Raw genomic sequence first — 22,143 nt, 5'->3', positions numbered from 1 at the left:
ACTGTGAAATTGTCATTGCATAACTTTGTTGTGTTAGTCATTCTGCTAATAACTGATGAAGCTGAACCCTTCTCTTATGTTTATGGACTATTTGTATATGCTTCTTTTGGAAAGTGCTTTTCAAATCTTTTATCCATACTTTTGTTCTACAGCAACATCATGAAGATACTCTCCTCTGTTTTCTTTAGAAGTTTATTTATTTTTTTTTTTTTGGTTGTTTTATTTTACATTTAGGTCAACAGTCCATTTGGAATTATGTACAAAGTACAGGTTAAAATTTACTTTTTTCATAAAGGTATACAACTGATCCAGCATTATTTATTACAAAGACTATCCTTTTGCCCCTGGTCTGCTATGCTACTTTTGTCATAAAATCAATTGTTTATATGTGTTTGGATCTGTTTTTGGACTTTTAAATTTGACATATTAGTTACCAGCTAATACGGTTTGGAATTGGAACGCTGGTCTGTACTATCTGATACTCTGAAGTGCCTGACTGCATTCGGCCTGTAGCCTTAGCATGAAGGTCTGAGAAAGTGAAACCAATTAATGCAGAAAATCTACTCTGAATATAACAACCAGAAAGAACAGTAGAGATTTTTTTCAATCATATTCCCTTATTTTTAAAATGAGAAAACAGGTCTACCCAAGTGTGCTGAATATCCTGTTTACCCAGCCACATCCTCCCTCCACCCTTCTCCACCTTCTGTGCCCTTGGAGGTCCCCGCAACAGTGGGTTCCCTTGCCTTAAAATTTCTAGTTCATTCAGTTTATCAGAAACATTGACTTGAAGATGGAGGAAAGTGAGGTCAGATATTTATTCCCTTAGCTATCTCCCAGCAGGTTGACTGATTCTCTTCCTAATATGGCTCCTGGTGAATGACCCTCAACCCTCTTCTTCCAGATGCCAATGATCACTTATTTCTTTTGTCCCAGGCCAGGGATATTAACAGTATCCTACCATTACTAGCCCCAGGAGACCACACTGAGTTTCTGACACTGCATGACTTGAGGCACCCATGTACTAGACAAGAGAATGGGAGGTGGGACCCAAAGAAGAGTCAAAGGGCATATGTAATTCTCTTGATGAAGGTTCCTAGAAGCTGCCACATGACACTTCTGCTCACATTTCATTGACCAGAACTTAGTCATTTGGCCACAGCTATCTGTAAAGCTGAGAAATGTTTTAGATAGTTAAGTGCCAAACTAAAAATCTTACAAGCTGAGACTAACAGTTTCTACCACCCCTTCCATTTAACTCAAGTTATTTAGTGTACTCTGGGCTACTCACTTTTCTGAGATACAGGGATGAATGATGAATGGCCCTGGTCCAGTCTAATAAAGCATAGTGATTCGTCCCTCCAGCAAATGACTGTGTCAGTCCCTGTGCTAAGCATTAGAGGTTCCAGAGTGCACAAGACAGTGTTCCTGCACAAGACAGTCAATATGAATATATACTGCTCTTATAAGTGTTACCCAGGGGAGAAGTGGCGGGGAATAGAAAAGATCTGTCTCTGAAGGGAGACCACGAGTTTGCCGTGTGAACGAGGAGACAGACCTTCCAGACTCAGACACAACATGAAGAAATCACAGAGCATGAAAGTACAGTATTTCCAGGGAGCAGCAAGGATTCTAGGGGGCTTAAGAACATAAACTGCATGGAGGAGAGTGGGTAAAGATGGCTGGACAAGTCCACAGTGGCCAAGGAAAGCAGGACACCGTGGGCCAGTGCAGGCATCTAACAATGCCTCACTCACCCCACCCACCAACCTCTTGGGCCGTTCATGCCCACGGAGGGCTTGCAATAAGTCACAAATAAATGATAATATCATATCAGGAAGTACATCAAGCTCAGGCCCAAGTTATATCCTTTAGGAAATTTACCAGAGATCTGAATCTTAAAATTTCAGCCTCCTTCTTGGCTTGAACAATCTGATGGAATTCTGGAATAACTTGCTTGGCCTGACTCACTCCCAATGTTGGGAAGAAAAGAAAGCAGGAGAGAAGGGGGGATCAGGAGGCCTCTCACTCCCATTTAGCGTTTAGAAATGGCTCCAAGTGGTTTGTTTTGCCATCAACACAAATGTCTAAAATGAAAATAAGTTTTTTTTGGTCTTCCCACAGGTACATTCTACAAAAGAAGAGGAGGACAAAGAATGACGAAAATGAAGGAGAATTATGCATTTTCATAAGCACCTATGTTGGACCAGATGTTCATCCAGCTTTTGGGGCTAAACGGTGAGCAAGTGCTGTCCCTAAAGAGTTCATATGCTAATAGGAGGGAAAATATATTTTTAATGTGCTTATTATCTAAAATATTTTCATGTACCTATAAATACAATGAAGAGGCTAAAAGAGGATAGTTAATATGGTGAAGAGTGACTAATTAGTTAGGGTTTGAGGAAGTTCCCTCCTAGAGGTGACATTTGAGTTAAGACCTTGTATTAGTTTCCTATTGCTCTGTAACAAATTATCAGAAACTTAGTGACTTAAAACAACATAAATTTATTATCTCATGATTCTGGAGGTCAGAAGTCCCACACAGGTCTAACTGGGCTAAAACCAAGTTGTCAGCAGGACTGCATTCCCTCTGAAGCCTCTAGTTTCCTTGCTTTCCCAGCTTTTAGAAGCTGCCTGGATTTCTTAACTGTGGCTCTTGTCCTCTAACTTCAGAGCCAGCAGAATAGCATCTTCAAATCTCTCATTCTGACACTCACTCTCCTGTATCCTTCTTACACTTATAAGAACCCTTGTGATTCCTTGGACCCACTGAAATAATCCAGAATAATCTTCTTATCCCAAAATCCTTAATCACATCTGCAAACCTGATACTATGTAAATTAATATATTCACAAGTTCTGAGGATTAGGATGTGGGCTTCACTGGGGTCCATCATTCAGCATATTACAGACCTAAATGGTGAAACAAAGGCTGCCAACATGCATGTCTTAGGAAGGAGCATTCCCAGCAGAGCAAGCGGGAGGGCCCTGAGGTGAGAGTAAACATAGCATTTTTAAGAGACAAAAATATAGAAATGAGGCCACATCTCCAGAGTCCAGTTTTCTCTGGTACTTTGGAAACGAGGTTTGTCTTGGGGACCTGTCACATCTGAAAAATCAGACAGAGCAGAGCAAAGCATCCTAACAAGGAGATACAATCGACAGATATTTACTTGCTTGTAGATATATCCACTTTGCAGCCTAACACTGACACTTTGCCAAATTTTTCAAAATTTTATATTCTATTTTTAAAAACATAAAATCAAGTGTTATTATTAATACCTTTGAAACCTTTTACTGGAAATGCTCATCTTTTGATTTGATGTTGGAAGCCATCAGCATTGATTTTTTTCAATATACTATCATTTATTATTCTCTCCCAGCAGATAAAATCTATAGCTGGAGGGAAGTAGAATATCAAGGATGAAGGGACATCTAAGAGAAAGTTTAGAATGTCTAGAAAATAGGTGTCTCTCTTCTCACATGAATATGCAGTTTTTTAAAAAATAAAAACATACAGTTTAAACAGTGAAGTAAAATAAATGAAACCGCATTCTACAAGTCTTCCAGAATACATGTTTTCAGTATTCCAGATCGGCAGGATGGTGGGTTCAGGAGACGGTCAAAACGTAACTTATCCAACTTTTGTTGTTGGTTAGTTATCACAACACTGAAGACTGAAGTGTTCTTTCTTTCGAATCAAAAATCGTTGTTTTCTGTGAATTTTTTTCAGTTTTAGTGAACTTAAATATCTACTAGAATGCTGTGAGTCACATTCTAACAATAGCCGTCACCATCATCCTCTTAGTCTTTTATATGTGCTGTTATTACTACTTCAGAAAGATCGACAGATACAGACGGAGGGGATACAATGTGCTGTCATCTCCTGGTGGCTCAGTGTATGATACCTCAATAGGGGTCAGCCAGCACATGACGACTTTCAGACCCAGAGCAGTTAACAAACTGCTGGTGGGTCAGCAAGTAAGTGGTGGGCTGCTAGGGTCCACTTCCAAGGGACAAACCCAGCATCATGGCCTGCAATTCTTTATGAAGTGGAAACTCACTATTTTTGTTTTATTTTTATTTTCTTTACTTATTAATTTTAATATTCCTAATATCTTTACCACAAAATCTTCTTAACCATTATATGTAAAAGACACCATCCTTCCCGATTATTCTTCCCAAAGGCATCAACTATTAACTGTTCCTTTGGGGTCTTCTCAGAATTGTCTTTCTATGTTTATAACAAAGTATAGTATTGTATCCAATCATAATATACCATATCTTATCTGTTTTCCCTTGTGAATGGTCTACACTGTATACATTGTTGGACAACTTGCACTTTTCACTTTGCTCAGTACCTTGGGCGACCTTCCATGGCAGCGAATCAGCATTTTGAAAGTGCCCCCTGCAGAATCACAGACCTCATGGTTTCTCTGTGGTTCACTGCTTGTGTCTGAAGAATAAAGTTACTGAAATGTGTCCAGATCGTGGTTTTCAAGAGAAAGAAATCCATTGTATATGTAACTGACTTCATCCCAATGCATGACTTTGCTTTGGCTGTTAGTATATTATTTTCCTTATCACATCATCTGAGATAATTAAAGGACTTTGAAATGTCGCCTTCATTCCTCTTATGGCTTGTGAACAAAACTCTCACAGGCTTTCAAATTTGTCATTTCAACAAATATCCATTTTGACAGCCCAGGTCAAGTAATTTCTCTAAGAGAATATGTTATAAAATGAGATCCAACTTGAATTAATTACCATAAATTATGAAACAAATGGGTCATCATGCTTGTGAATTTACAAAAGACTTAGGAAAAAAAATATGAATATTTCTTTCATAAATCTTATAAGATGATAATTTATTTTGCTTTTAGTGGCATATGAAAACAGAATGAATTCCTAGTATATTCGATGTCTCCCTCTTCAAAGAGGTACTGGTGGCTTCAAATAAGGGATTAAATTAAGATTTCATCAAAATCACATAAAACATGATTTTGAAAAGTGATGGATCTAAATAATGTCCAAAAAGATGGTGAACTTTACCCCTTTCCCCCATAAACAAAGCAGGCTTTGATCTGGTCTTTGTGTTCTGAGGAGACAATGTGACTCTTCATGAAAGACATGTCACTGGAATACAGGAAGGAAGGACTTACATCCACTTTATTTTGTCAGGCCCTGGCCTTGGAAGTTCTTATAACCAAATTAATAAATCTCTGTCTTGGGAATATGTTATACCCTCCTAAACAAGAAAAATGCAAACTAGAACAGCACATTTTTCTTGCTACCATCAACAGCCCCACCTAAGCAAGATATTTCCTATGAAATATGGTATGAAGGCTTTATTATTGAGCAGAGTTGTTTCATTTTATTTTGTAACAGCTGTAGTGAGATAATAATTCACATACCATACAATTCACCCACACTTAGCTTTCAGTTCAAATTTCTCAACTTCACTAAACCTTAGTCTTTTTATCTGTAATATGGGAATAAATAATAGTAAGACCCACTGATTTGCTGTGCAAATTAACGTGTCTATGGCCCATAGTAAGTGCTGAATAATGAAAACATAATAAGATTTAATTTTTACATACAACATTTGTTGTTGAACTTCGTAATCAATCATGTCTCTAATTCGGATTTCCTGCTTTGACAGTGGAAACTTTAATCCTGTTGATTTATGGTAATTTCCATTACTGGATTTAGCTCAGTTTAGCTGAAGCTAAATCTGCCTCTTCTGATTAAAAATGTAGTCAATGAAAAACTCTGTCCCTCTTCTGCTGGGTTCAGTCCCAAGCTCTATGGGGCCCTTATGACATTGTGGCTGGTCTGCACCCACTCATGCTCTGCTGTGGAGACTTCTCTCTCCTCTTGGGATGGGTAGTGCAAGGAGATGGGTGGCTACAGGGCATCTTGATGCCTCCTATGCCATTCTGAGTCCCAGAGGATGCTTGCTTTTACCTCTGCTGCCCTCCAAGTGTTCAATGGACAGGGGCATCTGCAGGGCTTCAGCTCTTGGGAGACCCAGGCAGGAAATGGGGCAAACGTTCACTGCCACCCTTCAAGTCCAGACTGCAGGCCCCTCGCTGCACCCTCATGGAGGCAGGAGGGGAAAGGGAGGCACTGCACCTGACTTTCTTCCTCTTTCCAAACTCTATTGTCCAATCCTGTTCAGGTTCACAGCACAGCAGAAAAAGCTGGGCTCTTGGTTCTGCTTGTTTCCATTGACACCCCATAGTACCCCCGACCCTTGGCAACTGAAAGTCTGAAGGGAGGGTGAGCCTGAGAAAGAAAATGGGACTGTGCATGCAAGTCAATGAGTTACTATAGCCATGAGGTATTCCATATTAATCTATATCCCTAACTTTACCTCATCACCACTAAAACATTCTCCACTGTCTTCTCTGAGTGCAGATTTGTTCCTTACTTTTCTCTCTTGGAAGATGAAATCTGAAGGGTTTCATAATTCTAGGTTTACTTCTCTGTGTCCTCACTTCTTGCTTCCATTCTTTGGTCTCTGGTACCCTGTACATGATGTGCTGCCCTATATGGAGTGTTATGGGTTAAATAATGCTCCCTCCCCCACCAAAAAATTACATGTTGAAGTCCTAGCCCCCAATACCTCAGAATGTGACCTTGTTTGGGGAAAGGGTCATTGCAGATGGAATTAGTTAAGATGAGATCATACCATTAGGGTGGCCCCTAATCCAGTATGATTGGTGTCCTTATTAAAAGGAGAAATTTGGACACAGAATACACACAGGGAGATAAAGTCAAGATTAGAGTGATGATTCTACAAGCCAAAGAATGCCAAAGATTGTCAGCAAAATATCGGAAGTTGGAAAGAGACCTGGAACAGATTCCCTCTCAGAGCCCTCAGAAGGAATCAATTCTGCCAACACCATGATCTCAGACTTCTAGCCTCCAGAACTGTGAGACAATAAATTTCTGATATTCAAGCCACCTAGTTTGTGGTGCTTTGTTACAACAGCTCCAGGAACCTGAAACACGGGACACACTGTGTTGTCTTTCCAGCTCACTGTTGTTCTGGGAAACCTCCCTCCCTCCCCATTTACTGCGAGAGCAGCCATGTTGAACAACGTGACCCCAGTTCTGACTGGAGTTCACCAGGAACTTGCATTTCAGACCAGGGAGCAAGTCTCCAGTGACGGAAGCTGAAAAATACAAAACTTGGTAACTGCCAACAACTGTGTTTTTCACAACAAAGAGAGAGCCAGTCTGCCACAAGACAAAGCTGGCACCCAGAGAAGCAGAGACAAGGCTGGGAGGGAGCGCTGGCGGCTTTCCAGCGCTGGCTCCATTGGTGCCGCAGGCTCCAGCTCTGTGGGGACCTGGCTGTGACCCGAATTCCAGAAGACTGCCGTGACTGTCCGGTATATTCCTCTTTTTATCTAAGCTGACTTATACAAGTTTTGTGGCACTTGCAACTCAGACTTCTAGTTGATATATTCTCCAAAACTCATGTACTCCTACTTTTAATAATAAGTGGAAGATTGCTGCTCTAATTAAGAAATTATGTTCTTATCACAAATGGGTACAGGATCCAGAAAAGACACTTATTTAAAATTAAACTTGGTGAAAAAAATATAAAGTAAATTTTGTTGGAAGATTCTTTGTTCAATGAAACTTTAAGCCATCATAAACAGGAAGAAATTAGATTAATTTCTTTACCTTTTAGATGAAACCAAAAATAATTCAATAACAGGCAACTTTGATTTTTCATGAACATATTATAGTGTTTATTAACCTATAGAAACAGTGTAGTTCCTTTATAAACTAAAAGTCATTTTGCAGATCTGTGAAAGTGTTGTTTTAACTATTCATTAGCTTTATTTTCAAAGACTGTATTAGCCCATGATAAGTTTCAAATGCCTGGCATTTTGCCTGAGAAAATATTTGCTATTTAATATATTAACAATAAGGTCTTTTCCTGTCTACCCATTACTACATTTTATAAAATCTTGGGAAATAACTACTTAGTTTTAATTCTGATATACACACTTCTTAATCGTTTCTAATATGTCCTAGAGATATAATCTCACAGGCTACTATCTTTATGTCAGGAAAGAATAAGCAAATGAAATTAGATGTTGGAAATTAAGAAATAAATTCAGTAATTCTTATGCTATTTTGCATACTGAATGGGGAATAGATTAGTTTTCTGTTGCTGCATAACAGTTTACTCCAGAACTTAGTGGCTTCAAATGGCATTAAATACTTATTGTCTCACACAGTTTCTGTGAGTGAGGCATTTGAGAGTGGCTTAGAAGGGTAGTTCTGGCTCAAAGTTTTGCATAAGGTTGCAGTGAAGATATCAGCCAGAGTTACTTTCTGAAGGCTTGACTGGGTCTGGGACATTCACCTTCAAGGGAGCTACTCACTTGGCTGGCAGATTGAAGCTGGCTATAGTCAGAAGGCCTCCTAACCACCTGAACCTTTTTACAGTGCTTCTTAAATGTCCTCATGATATGACAGTTGGCTTCACCCAGAGTAAATCATCTAAGAGAAAGCAAAGGTAGAACCTGCAATTTTTTTATGACCTAACCCTGGGTCCCACACTATTATGTTCACAATATCTCAATATCCCAGTCAGCACTATTCAATATGGAAGGATAAGAATACTGGGAGGTGAAAATCACTTGAGGCCACCAATCATCTTGGAGGACTTGTTAATCTACTACAAGTATTAATGGGGGAAGGAAATCTATGTTTAAAAAAGCACAGAAAATACTTTTCAAAGTGTATATATTTAAGAAAACTTTTTTTTTAAATTAATAACAGAGTCACAGAATTCTAGAATCAGAAAAAATCCTGGATATCAACCAGTCTAACTTGGTCATAGAGACTGAAACCCAGAAAGGTGATGATACTTTTCTAACTTCACATAGCAAATAAATGACTGAATCAGGGTTATAGCTAGGGCGCTTTACTGTTAAGGCTTGTGATGAATAACCTCGCCTGGAAATCAACATCCATTCCAACCTCCTTCCAATATGCCTTCCTACTGCAGAGGCTGGAACACCTAAACACTAACCCAATTCCCTTGCAGCTAGAGTTCTAGAAGTGATTTGAGCCAGGCAACCAGATTGCTGACTTGAGATCTGGAAACTGGAAGTGATAGAGGGAATGGGCTGTTTGCAACTTGTGCTGTTTCTGTTGGTAAAGATTACTGCAGAAGAGTTACAATGTCCTATGGCCGAGGTAGCTGAGGTTCCTGTGCTCTGGTCACCAGCATGGTAAGAGCCAAAATGCAGGGCTCAGATAAGTTAGAATGTACCTATCAGATGGGTCATGGCTTCAAGGCTAAGTGTTGCAGCGGTGGCTTCCTGATCTCCAAAGAGTACATAAGCTAACATATTCTTGGAGTGAACAACTTCAGTGACGATGGCCACAATCAAGACGGTAGGAAATTAAGTGGTTAACAGCTCCCCAGGAGGATCAGTTCAATGGGGTGGTTTCTGGAGTTGTTTCTGGATTCCAACCCAGAGCTATTATTTCAATCATATTTCAGCAATTTTGTAAGCACCTAATTCTCTGTATCAAATCTCATTCTCATAAAATAGAGCGGTGCCTGTTAACTGCACCTAAATTCTGTTACAGACTATGTTAATATATAAGAATGAGAAAAGCAGCTTGACATAAGGAAACTGGCTTGACACTTACAGCTACATTTCACAGTTGTTAGGAAGCACCCTGGTGTTTACAGATAGGCCATGTGTTCTCCAACTGAATGTAAACAATTTCTCAGGACGTCAGCTTCAGACAAGACCCCTCTGTTGACTGTAATGGATCAAGACATAAAGACTGCTCTGTATCATGTTTGAACTCAGACAAACTATGAACATTTTCCAAATCACAAAAATGACCAAACATCCCCCTATTCTTGCTCATCTGAGTAACTGCTGCTTCTTTACCAATTATAACTTTAGCCTTCCCTCTTCCTAGTTTGGATTTATTAAGATACCCAGTCAAAGCTTTGCTCCTCTTCCTGACAGCATTCAATCTAGGCATGATCCCTGTATCCTTTCCCCATCCCCATGTCACCTAACATTAGCCCATAGCCTGCAAGTCCTTTCTAATCCCCTCTTACTGTGCACAGTTTGCTTCCCTGCAACAAGTAATAAACCCAACAGATGTGTTCCTGCTGATCTTTAGCTGAAAGTCATTGACATGCATAATTTGGTTTGAAAACCTCATGCTGTTCTAGTTGTATGAACTATTTATACTGGTTACTTGCTATGAATAAATTCTATGAATAAATAAATGATTTGATATAGAATTAGTATTTCTTTTCTGCCTTTTTCTCACCTGTGCTTCTTTATGAAAGCCAAAAAATGCCATAGTAGCAGTTCTGTGTCACCATAAGCCCAGCAATTGTATGCATCAAATGATTTTAAAAAATCATAAAAGAAAGGATAGACAGTAAGCCTACAAGGCAGTTGAAAATTAGAGATAAGCAATTATATAGTGAATTGAGTGGTAATTGAATGCCCACAATATACCAGACACTTGTGACAGTCATTTACATATCATTGACATCACAACTATATTGCAAAGTAGGAATTTTAATTCCCATTCTACAGAGGAAAAACCCGAGGCTCTGGAGCTTAATGACCTACTTGGCAGCATCCTCCCACCTACCAAGTAGTAGTGCTTGTCTCTAAACTCAAGTTGCTAAAGATCATGTGTTTCCACAACAAAAAATAGAGATAATAGGACATTTCCAAATGAAAGCAGAAGATCCAATTTTTTTCTAAGTATTAGGTTTTTGGGTTTGGTGTCACTTGTCAGAATAGAAAACATCTATTAAAGTATTGAGTATGTTTTTAAAAATCCTTGATTGAGTGCCCATTTCCTGTTTAGGACTCAAAACTTCATCATACAGTTAATGATTTTTTTCCCCTCTGTCTTGGGAAAAAACAAAAGTTAAGAAATGAGAAAATAAACAAGTTCACAAAAATTTGTGTGCATCTTTCCTAAAAGGTATGTAGTATTTTCTTAGATTAGTCTCTGAAGGCAAAAGAAATAAAAGCAAAAATAACCAAATGGGACCAAATCAAACTTAAAAGCTTCTGCAAAGTGAACTATCAACAAAATGAAAAGACAGCTACAGAATGGGAGAAAATACTTGCAAATGATGAGATCAACAAGGGTTGATTTCCAAAATATGCAAACAGCTTATACAACTCAATATCAAAAAACAAACAATTCCAAATCAAAAAATGGGCAGAAAGTCTAAACAGACTTATCTCCAAAGAAGATGTACAGATGGCCAACAGGTACACGAAAAGATGCTCAACGTCACTAATTATTAGAGAAATGCAAATCAAATCTGCAATGAGGTTATCACTTCACACCGGTTAAAAAATCTACAAATAAATACTGGAAAGGGTATGGAAAAAAGGCAACCTTTCTACATTGCTGGGGAATGTAAATTGGTGCAGCCACTATGGAGAACAGTATGGAGGATCCTTGAAAAAGTAAAAATAAACTTACCATATGATCCAGCAACCCCACTCCTGGGCATATATCCAGAAAAGATGAAAACTATAATTTGAAAAGATACATGCACCCCAATGTTCAAAGCAGCATTATTTACAATAGCGAAGACATGGAGGAAAACTAAGTGTTCATTAACAGATGAATGGATAAAGAAGATGTCATATATATATATATATATATATATATACATATATATATATATATACACAATGCAATACTATTCAGCCATAAAAAAGAATGAAATATTGAAGTAATATGGTTGGACCTAGAGTTTATCATCATACTGAGTGAAGTAAATCAAAGACAAATATTATATAATATCACATATGTGGGCTCTAAAAATTAATACAAATAAATTTGTTTACTAAACAGAAACAGGCTCACAGACAGAAAACAAACTTATGGTTACCTAAAGGGAAAATGGTGGAAGGGGTAAATTAGGAGTTTGGATTAACAGATACAAACCTCTATATGTAAGATAGATGAACAACAAGGATTTACTGTATAACACAGGGAACTATATTTAATATCTTGTAATAACCTATAATGGAAAAGAATCTGAAATAGATATATGTATAACTGTACCATTTTACTATAGAACTGAAACTAATACAATATTATAAATCAACTATTCTTAAATTAAAAAAAAAGATAAATTCCACATGAACTGGAACAGATAATGCACTTGCTTGCTATTTAATGGTAATACTAAAGAAATGAGAGTGATTTACTAGATGGAAGAAATTTCATTAATACATATCATGATTGAATGTTTTTACTACCACTCATTTATGCCTTAGAAGAGGTTATAAAAGAGGTTAGATACTTCTGACTCTTTGACACATTCCCCTGGTTGTGAATAAAAGCCTCTGTAACCACCCCCTCAAATCTGAAGGAGAAAGGAGGTATCCGAGTAGCTCAGATATCTAGGGAAAAAAAGATAGATTTTTACAGGCAAAGCAAGGAAACTAGCATAGTTAATATTTGAACTTCGCTTATTTTTTATGTTGAGAAACATGATTATCTTTTTACTGACTCTTGTTATCCTGAGACAAGGGGACTTGTTCAAGAAGGCTACCAGAAATTCAGTGTGAATGGAGGGAAAGGAGAATATGGGGAATTCTAATCTATTACTTTGGTTGTGAGTGGCAGAAATCCACTTGCTCTGGCTTGGGCAAAAACGGGGTTTTATTGGTGATGAAATCAATAAAAGGGTAGCAAAAACTAAGTTGCTAGAAAGCAGGGATGCTGATGAACTTCAGGAATGACTGGACCAGCACCTGGAACATAGTAACATTCTATAAATATTTATTGAATAATAGAATAAACTAGAAATTGGAATAATGCTCTTTCTGCCTGGCGTCTCCTTCCTGGGAGAAAATATGGCCCCTGACAGCTAACAAGGCTTCCATCTTATAGCTCCTGCCACCAGAGAGCACTAATGTCAAGATCTCTCAGTTCCAGGTGGAAAAATTCCAGGAAAGGGCTCTGACTGGTCTAGCTGGGGTCAGGTGCCTGCCTCTAGACTGTGGCCAGGTTGGCAAGGTTACGTAAGAACATCAAAGTTCTCACAATAGTCATGTGAATTCAGGTGCGAGGTGGGAAAGGAGCAGTCTGTGTACCTTAGGGTGACGTAATCAGCCTGCACGGAGGGATGCCGTTAGAGATAGCCCTTAGGAAACACCTCACTGTGGCTCTGTATTAGTTTGCCAGGACTGCCGTGATCAAGTGCTACAGACTGGGCAGCTTAAACAAGAAAAATTTATTTCCTCATGGTTCTGGAGGCCAGAAGTCCAACACCAAGGTGTCAGGAGGGTTGGTTCCTTCTGAAGCCTCTCTCTTTTTGTCTTCACATGTTTTTCCCTCTGATTTTCTCTTCTTATAAGGACACCAGTTATACTGAGTTAGGGCCCACCCTAATGATCTCTTTTTAACATAATTTCCTCTTGAAAGACCCCACCTCCAAATACAACCACATTTTGAGGCACTTGGGTGTTAGGACTTCAACATATGAACTTGAGGGGCCTACAATTCAGCCCATAATAGTCTCTAATATGTATTATTGAAGACAGTTATTACAGAGTGTTTTCTTTCTGACACGGATATCAGAAAAAGTTGTGTGTCTTCTTTTTAGATTATTGTCACTATGGTTTACCCAAATGGTCATGTTTTCTCTTTCTTCATTTTTTCTGAGGCTTATCAACTAATACGTGACCCATTTGGAGGACTTTACGCTGTCAATTTATTTAGTCCTACTTTCTGGCTATGTTTCAAGTTACTAACTTGTGTTTCCTTTTTTCTTTCTCACCTATTTATAATTTGTGTTATCTTGTTATATGATGTCTCTGTACACTCTGAATGTATCCATAATGCTAATCCATATGTTTGATAAATAAATAAGCTCTTACTTCATCAACTATATTTACATAAGAACATCATCAAGGAAAAGCAGAGGAAGCTTATAAGCTAATAATAAATGTCCTTTGTAATAAAGCATTTCAAATCCTCGAATCTCTTTTTGGAAAGAAGCAGAGCCTGTAAAAGAATATATAAATTGGGTAAAAACAAGATGTGTCACAGAACATTTTTTAAAAATCCAACAGTAACTAGGCAAATCAATGCTTAAAATAGCACAAACTGGTGAAAATAAGCATCCCTAAATTGATTTTTCCATATATTTGCCTGGAGGCAGACACAGTGTAGGAGGAGTTGGGTTGTTGCCAGACCTAAAGCATTTTTCTGAGCTCCATCAACTTCTATTAATGGGCAGTGACGCCATTCTGGCCCCCAGCCAGCCCTGAGGCACTTAGATTTGTTCGACAGGCTGGCTGGAAGCAGGCATTGCATCAGAAACGTGGCACCACACACACACCACTGATTCAAGCCAAGCACCTCCAAAGACAACTGATTTCCTGTGATGCCAGCAGAGAGCAAATGGCTTGTCCAGGTGGCCCTGAGGTCAGGAAGGGTGAACAACCAGCAGCCCCTCCCCAGGCTTCCGCGGGGCCTCCGACTCTCAGAACCTCCCACACTGTGAACAGCCAATGTGGACATTGACCCAAACAGCTCGGGAGCCTTTAGTTCCATTTCATTTAGTTCATGTGGTGAATTCACAAATGTATTTTTAAAGGTACATTGTGTTTTCCTGAATTCTCTGCTTCCCCATTGTCCTAAACTCTGTTCAGTGATTTGTCCCAGCATCAATTCCTCAGTGGTGTGTGCCCAAAGTGCTCCTAGGATAGCGAAGTTACCAATGCTCCTAAGCTGTTGTGGGCCTGTGTGCTTGACATCCGTTTCCCATTAGGGAATGAGAGAGAGGGAGAAGGGACAGAGAAAGGGATGAATTACACACTTGATGTGACGCAGTCTTCTTAGACCTGAAAAACTTACACGTAATGGATGAAATGGAGCGTTACATCCCTAAGTCCACAAAGGGTTTTTTTTTCAATTTTTCTTTTTTAATGGAGATACTGGGAATTGAACCCAGGACCTTGTGCATGCTAAGCATGTGCTCTACCACTGAGCTATACTCTCCCACCTGCCTCTGCCACAATGATTTTTAAATGCAGAGTAAAATATACCTCCAATAGGCTCATGGAACAGAAAAGGGGCATTAGGGGAAAACTGAGGAAATTTGACTAACGCATGGACATTATAGTTAATGTATCAGTGTTGGTTCATTAACTGTCACAAATGTAATTTACTAGTGTGAAATGTTAGTAATAGGGCAAATTCGGTATTTATATTTTAAAGAAATCTTAAGTCTTTAGATTTAAAACTTCCAAAATAAAAAGTCTATATAAAAATATATTTATATATATTTTATATTATATACTATGTAATATTTTATGCACTAAATATATATTATACCTATATATCTTCAGTAGATTTGCTTTCAAATAGCCCATAATCCGAGGGACAAGGAGGAATATTGGCAGGGTACAGAGGAAACAAGATTGGTTATAACTCAGTAACTGTTGAAACTGGGTGATGGACACATGGATGGATATATTATATTATCCCTTCTACTTTCATACATGTTTGGAATCCTCCATAAGAAAAAAGTTCAAAAATGTATACCCCCATTAAATTGAGAACTTAGAAGAAGAAATATAAAGTATATGAACTCCAGCCCTGGCCACTTTTTTACTACATGAGTGTATGCACACCTTGCAGCTGAAGAGTAGCATATTTTATTAGAGCTAAGGAATGTGGTCTTCCCATTTTGTAGGGCAAGTCAATGGTATTGACGTGTCGAATCACGTGCTTGAGGGGCTTTCCTTTCAGGGGGATGCATTATATTAGGCTGACCTAATGGCCTACCCCATGGCCCCTTTGAACAATGGCAAACACTGGCATCTTAGACAGGGTCAGAGCCAATGGAGCCATAGTTTTGGAAGAATATTTTTCTCTGTGTGATGTTAGGGTAGGCAGCTTAAGTTCTGGATTTGATCTAGTTAAAAGCTCCTTAGTCATCTATGACATGAAGTGGGGACTGATAAGCTTCTCTGCACTTTGCCTGCCACGCCCATCATTGTTGCTAGAACAGTGCCATAAACAGACAGTAGCCATTAGTAAGACAGCACCCAGTGATCTTCCTCTAAGAGCACTCCATTAAGCTCCTCCTCCTCCTGCATCCTTTTTAACTGAACAGTACCAGCAACCATCCAGGCTCCCAAGTAAGATACCTGGGAGTATTCATTCATCTTTGACACCCAAATCTCCTTAATCTTCTAGAATCCAACCAGACCCCAAGTTCTGCAGGTTCTACCACCTTCTCTTCTCTCAAATCTATTCTCACCTCTCCATCCTTGTTGCCCATTCAAAGTTCAAACTCACTCAAATAATCACCTGGATTATTTCTTGGTCTTCTTTCTATCCCTGTTTTCAACCCGATACCCACTTCAATGCTGCCATGAAGATGAGTGATAAGATCATCTCACTCATTTCTGGGAACTTCCTCAATGTTGCCCCATAATCTTCAGAATGAAAAGTTTGCTTCTTTGGAACACAGGGTTGATTATAACCAGGCCTCTGCCCACCTCTCCTTCCCTTTATGCCCCTTTCCTCCAAGTTCAACTGCTTGTAGTTTCCAGAATGTGCCAGGTGGTGTCATATATCTTTGCTCCATGGTCCCCTCCTTCTAGCATGCTCTGTTTATACCTGTCCTCTCAGTGGACACCTCTATATCTTTGAGGACTGAGTTCAAGCACCATGCCTTAAAGAAAGCTGTCCTGATCAGAACCTGCCACAGAGGTGAGTGTGGGATAAATCCAGCCCACATTCTACTCACCAAATCCCATGTTCTAGTGTGGGAACCAAATGAGCCCAGAGGATGAGGCTCCAATTTACAAAAAGGTATCTTACATGCTGGCTGCAACTCTCCTGCCTAAGTTCAATCTACCACTCCTTTTGCATCCCCACTATAATCTATTCATACAGCCAACTTAACGGAGATGAGACAGATTTGAATCCATAGCCCACACAGGGCAATGCTATCTCTTTTCTGCCTTGTAACTGCTGCACCTAGCACAGAACCTGACATGTATTAGTCACTTAATAAACAATTACTGAGGGAGGAAGGGTATAGCTCAAGTGGTAGAGCACATGCTTAGCATGCTCAAGGTCCTGGGTTCAATCCCCAGTACCTCCTCTGAAAATAAAGAAATAAATAAACCTAATTATCTCCCCTTCCAAAAAAAATATGCTGAACAAATAAATCACTGTCCAAGAAATATTTTTAAAAATTATTGAGTAAATGAAGCCATAAATAAAGCACTACTCCAGAGCACTATATTGTTATATATTATTTAAGCACAATTTGCAAACAAACCATGTGTTAGAATATCAGAATTTCACATCTGACAAAGCATGACCTGGTTCAGTGAGCCATACTGGTAAATCTTCAGATCATGACTAATGATCTCAAGATCCTTGTTAGAGGCATCCTCAGGAAGAGGCAGAGGCCACTGCTTCAAACCACCAGTCCCCAAATCACTTCAGAAAGGCAGTACAGCCGGGAGGGCTCACAACAGGAGGCCTGTTGAAAACAAGCTGTGGTTTCACCCTGTGTTTGGATTTCTGTGCAGGGAAGGGCACTTCCTCTTGCATTTGTTAAAGCCAAATAACACATTCTGGGTGGAGAGGACTGTGGCTGTAAACCAAGTATTGAACACAGGAAAAGGTGGCAGCATCCTAGAACTGGCTGAATACAGAGCTTGAAGCAAGTACTTGCGTGGCAGGCAACCAAGGGTTGGGGATTGCTTTTGCTGCATCATTTTCTGCTGGGATTGCAATATGAGGGAGGCCTTGTTCATTTGTGTATAGTCTGTTATGCTTGGCAACACCCTCTAGTTAGCACTGGTTGAATACTTGCAAACTTGTGAGTTCTTCGGAAGAGAGGAGAATACAAAAAGATTTCAAGGCTCTCGTTGTCTTCCCCTTGTTGTAGTTAACTTAGGGGAGCGGGAAACAGTCAGCTGTGGACCCAGGCACTGTCTATAGAGAAGTAGACACACCACGAGCATGAGGCAAGCTGAGTCCTTGTCTGTTTCACTTCCATGATAGTATTCACCACCAAGGCTATTTTGGTCTATTTTAAGGAAGAAGAAGATCAGAATCTAGAAAGCCATTTCAGAAAAGCAGTAGGAAAGAAGAAGACAAAGAAGGAGAAGAAGAAGAAATAATTAAAGCCATATTAATTAGAGAGAGAAATAAAAATTTGGATTTTGTTAGAAACAATGTTCTCATTCTCAATACTGTCAAATTCATAAAAATTGGGAGAAGAAAATCATTCTGGGTTTTTGCATGCACGGGGCATTTATTCTCCCTCCCATTTCTTAATTTGGCATTTTCTTTTTTCAAGTACCAAATCCAGTAAATGTTCTTTAAATGGAAAGAAAAAAAGCATTAATGAATGCCAGAAAACAGTTTCCCAGCTAGCCAGCCAAACCACAAATATCCAAAAATGTGATTTCATTTTTAATAATCTAATGAACTGAAGAATATCAAATAGAAATATAAAGAGAAGAGGAAGATACATTCTAAACATCTATCAAAAGGATTTCCAACTTCAGATTGTTCAGAGAAGACAGATAAATAGAAATAGCTAATCAATGATGGAATTTGAAACCCAATGTCGACAAAATTGAGAAGATATTAGAGTTCAATGAATGCTAAATCCTCATATAGACTTAATTGGTCACCTACACCGAGTCTTTTGAAATACACTCACTATTCAGCATCTACATTGTCCTCAACTGTAAAATGGAGCCAAGAAGCCCACATTATAAACTGAGAAACTAAAGATGGCATAAGGTGATGACATTAGTGCTGAAATCTGTGTTTTCTAAGCATCAACTCTTCCTCTGGGAGGCTGTTAGGCTGACTAAGCCCACAATGGATGGCCTCTGCATCCCTGAAGCTAGAAGAAGAAGCAAGATAATCCATAATTACTTGGGTGATACCTCTTGCAAGAAGTTTTCTTAAACCTGCTCCATAGCCCAGGAGGTAAGGCTTAGATTCCTCATCTGTTTTCCCCAAACATCTGAGCATCTCTCTCTTGTTGCATGTAAACAGTTACTGTAATGCAATGCTTACATGTCTCCCTTGTTATATTATGAACTTGAGAGCCAGGATATCCCTGGTGCCAAATGTGGTGGTTGGAACATTAATTAACTAATTTGCATGGAAGCTACCTTTCTTTGTATACAAAGAACTCAGGTCCCTGTAGTTGTTCTACCCTATGATTGTGTGATTCTTATTATGTTTTAGTACTGGCAAGTGGGATGCATTATTCTTGTATCTCTTATAAACAGAGAGACTGGGCTACATATACCAACTACATCTAGATCAGCATTTCTCCAACCTCAGTGTGCAAGTGTGCATGCAAAGCATGTGGGGATCTTGTTAAATGCACGTTCCAATTGAGTTGGACCAGGGAAGGGCCTGAGATTCTACCTCTCTAACCAGCTCCCAGGTAATATCAAAGTTCTTAGTCCACAAGATAACAGTGAGTTGAGCCAGATGGAATTTACTGTTCTCTCCTGAAAGTTAAGTCCAGTGATGAGTAGTTTGGGCTGCTGTAGAGATTCTGCCATGATATTAAGGGCCCAAGTTTGTTCTATGTGCTTTACTAGCCTACGTAAGTTTTACAACCTCAGTACTCCTCTTGTCCCAGAATGGCAGCTGCCGCTCTGGCCACCATGTTAATGCTATAGCCAAGAGAGAAGAGGAAGCACCAAGGACAAAAGAGTGCATGGCCAGGTCAGCTCCTCTACCAGATTTTTCAGGAATGGTCCTGCTTAATAACCTTCACTGTGTAGGAGAAACTCACTTCTCCTTCCTTGTGTTTCTCCTTTACTCTTACACTACTACCATAGTCACAACAATTCTGACACCAGATGTGTGAGGGTTTTTTTCCCACCAGCTGCAGCACCAGCTGGGTGTCCTACAATTTAACTCAGTTCTGATACTATCTACCTGGAGATATCATCTGATTTCATAGGCTAAGGGCTCAGTCCTACAAGACTACTCACCCTCCCTCCCATGCCCCTACTTCAGATTGTTAACTGTGACATCAGCTGAGATGCTGGCTCAAGGATGCTGGCAGGTCCTCCAGCTTGTTGTTCCTGAAGTTATGGCTTATAAATAAGGGAGTGAATCCAAAGGGGATGTACTATTTTCCCTGCTCAGAGACAATTCAGTTCATTCCTTGAGTAGACTGGAGTCACCCAAGGTGAAGAAATCCCAGCCCATTGATTTTCGTCTGAGCAATCACATTCTTTTCCTGGCTCTTTGCCCAGGACTTCTAGGGACCAGGCAGGGGCCAAGAAGCAATATACATTCCTGAAAGGGTGGCTTCTTGAATGAATAAAATAATGGTACCTGTTGGTGGCTCACAGACAACAATAGAGAACACAGGTGGGGTGCTCTCCAAGATGTCTGCCCTGTGTCCTGAATCATGATGTGGAAGACAGGGAAGTGCTAAAGTCAGAAACAGGCAAGAGAAAGACTCATTTGTTTTCCTTCCCTTCTCCTATCTCAAGGAATTTACCCCTTCAAAATTTTAGTCTCAGGATGGTGAATAGCTATAGTGTGTTCATCTATTACTACTAGTACTACTAGGACTTCATTCCTTAAAATAATTTATGTAAATTAACCAAAAGTAGTTTTTCTTTACAAATACAATATGATCTATCTATATTAGTTCCACCATAGGATTTGGGACCAGGGGGGAAGGAAGAGAGTAGTCCATGAATCTATATGTGTGTCAAGCATTGTTATAAATCAGTGTTTATATATATATATATATATATATATATATAACTATTTTTATAACTATATATATAACTATTTTTCAAGTTCTATAGATGTGGTTTTGATTAATAAAATGCAAATTTATTTTTAAATGTGACTGAATTTTTAATTGAGGAAACATATTATGGAAAAAAGCGATCACTGGATACTAAAAATACAACCATTAGATGACAATGTGCAAAAACTTTGAATATCAAATAGACATCCTTATACTTGGACATGTTGGGACCCTCTATTCTATACTATCAGGGAATTAACATTTCTACAAATTTCTATTTGTTTTTTTTTTCTATTGGGTTGGATCTAGAAGTTGGTTTTTCTATCCCATTCATCTCAAAAAATGTGGAGTAATTGGGTGGACCCTAGTAAAGGAATGAATCCACAGATGAGAAAAAAATGTTTAAAGTCTGAGAAGTCAAAGAAGTTGATACCTGGTTCCTTTTGGCCTCATGTGCCTGAATTTCACAATGGACTTGCAGAGAAGCATGCTTCATACACTCATAAATTAGTTACTGTGTGTATACCACTTACAAGACATTGTTCTAGATGCCTAGAATACAACAGCAAATAAGAGCAGAAAATGCCTGGTTCTTGAAGCATGAAATCCTTTTTATGACTTGGTAGGTGAGAAAAAATGCTATTGATGTTTCCCAGATAAATACGATGTTTCCCAACTAAATCACCACTCCACCTTTGGCAGTAAGATGAAGACTTTACGACCAGAAAATGTTTACACGTAACTAAAGGATTCTGCAAACCCATTGCTAAATCTTGGCATGCTATTACTTGCAGTCATCTAATTCAATTCTCCTTCAGAAAATAGTGAAACCAACTCTGAACATCTAGAATCACTGCAAATCTCATCACCCTCTTCCAGGATGATGTTAGATATCATCAAATGAAACATTCATTTCTGAAGACAACACTAATTTTAAAAAAGCCCACATTTATTTCTCAGAAACTTCCTACAGGCATTTTACTTTTAAAATGTCTCATAGGGTCTTGTGAGGAAGTTCATCAGAGCCATTCAGAGGGTGCAGTGAATTGGGTGCAGTGAATACAAAACCTTACATTCTGCCCTACAGGGACTCCTGGAAGGAGTTCCAAGAGGCAATTGGGATGATGGAGGATCCAAATAGCTGGTTCTTTAAAAAAAAAAAAAAAAGACTTGAGACTCAGATGTAAATGCATGCACACATGACTAGCCTATTAATAAACATTAGTATCAGTCATTAGCAACAGAAGGAAGAATAACAAACGGTTCATAGAAACACAGGTTTTATTGCCTGCCCAATGG

General features: G+C 39.0%; 1 long non-coding RNA gene across 4 annotated transcripts in view; it reads left to right on the top strand.

The window, feature by feature from the left end:
• Positions 1-1,862: 1,862 nt before the first annotated feature.
• The window catches only part of LOC116150657 (uncharacterized), a 36,546-nt gene continuing 16,265 nt past the window's right edge, over positions 1,863-22,143 (top strand). Inside the window, exons 1-3 of one of the 4 annotated variants that reach the window (XR_010378292.1) lie at positions 1,880-2,238; positions 6,741-7,399; positions 18,131-18,554. This is a non-coding gene — a long non-coding RNA (uncharacterized LOC116150657). Of the gene's footprint in view, positions 2,239-6,740; positions 7,400-18,130; positions 18,555-22,143 lie in introns of those variants that run through there. The other 3 variants (XR_004134369.2, XR_004134370.2, XR_010378291.1) reach the window with 3 other exon arrangements.

Source organism: Camelus dromedarius, chromosome 3, assembly GCF_036321535.1.
Source record: "Camelus dromedarius isolate mCamDro1 chromosome 3, mCamDro1.pat, whole genome shotgun sequence".
In the NCBI taxonomy this organism is placed as follows: domain Eukaryota; kingdom Metazoa; phylum Chordata; class Mammalia; order Artiodactyla; family Camelidae; genus Camelus; species Camelus dromedarius.
This window is presented reverse-complemented; position numbering and strand designations above follow the sequence as displayed.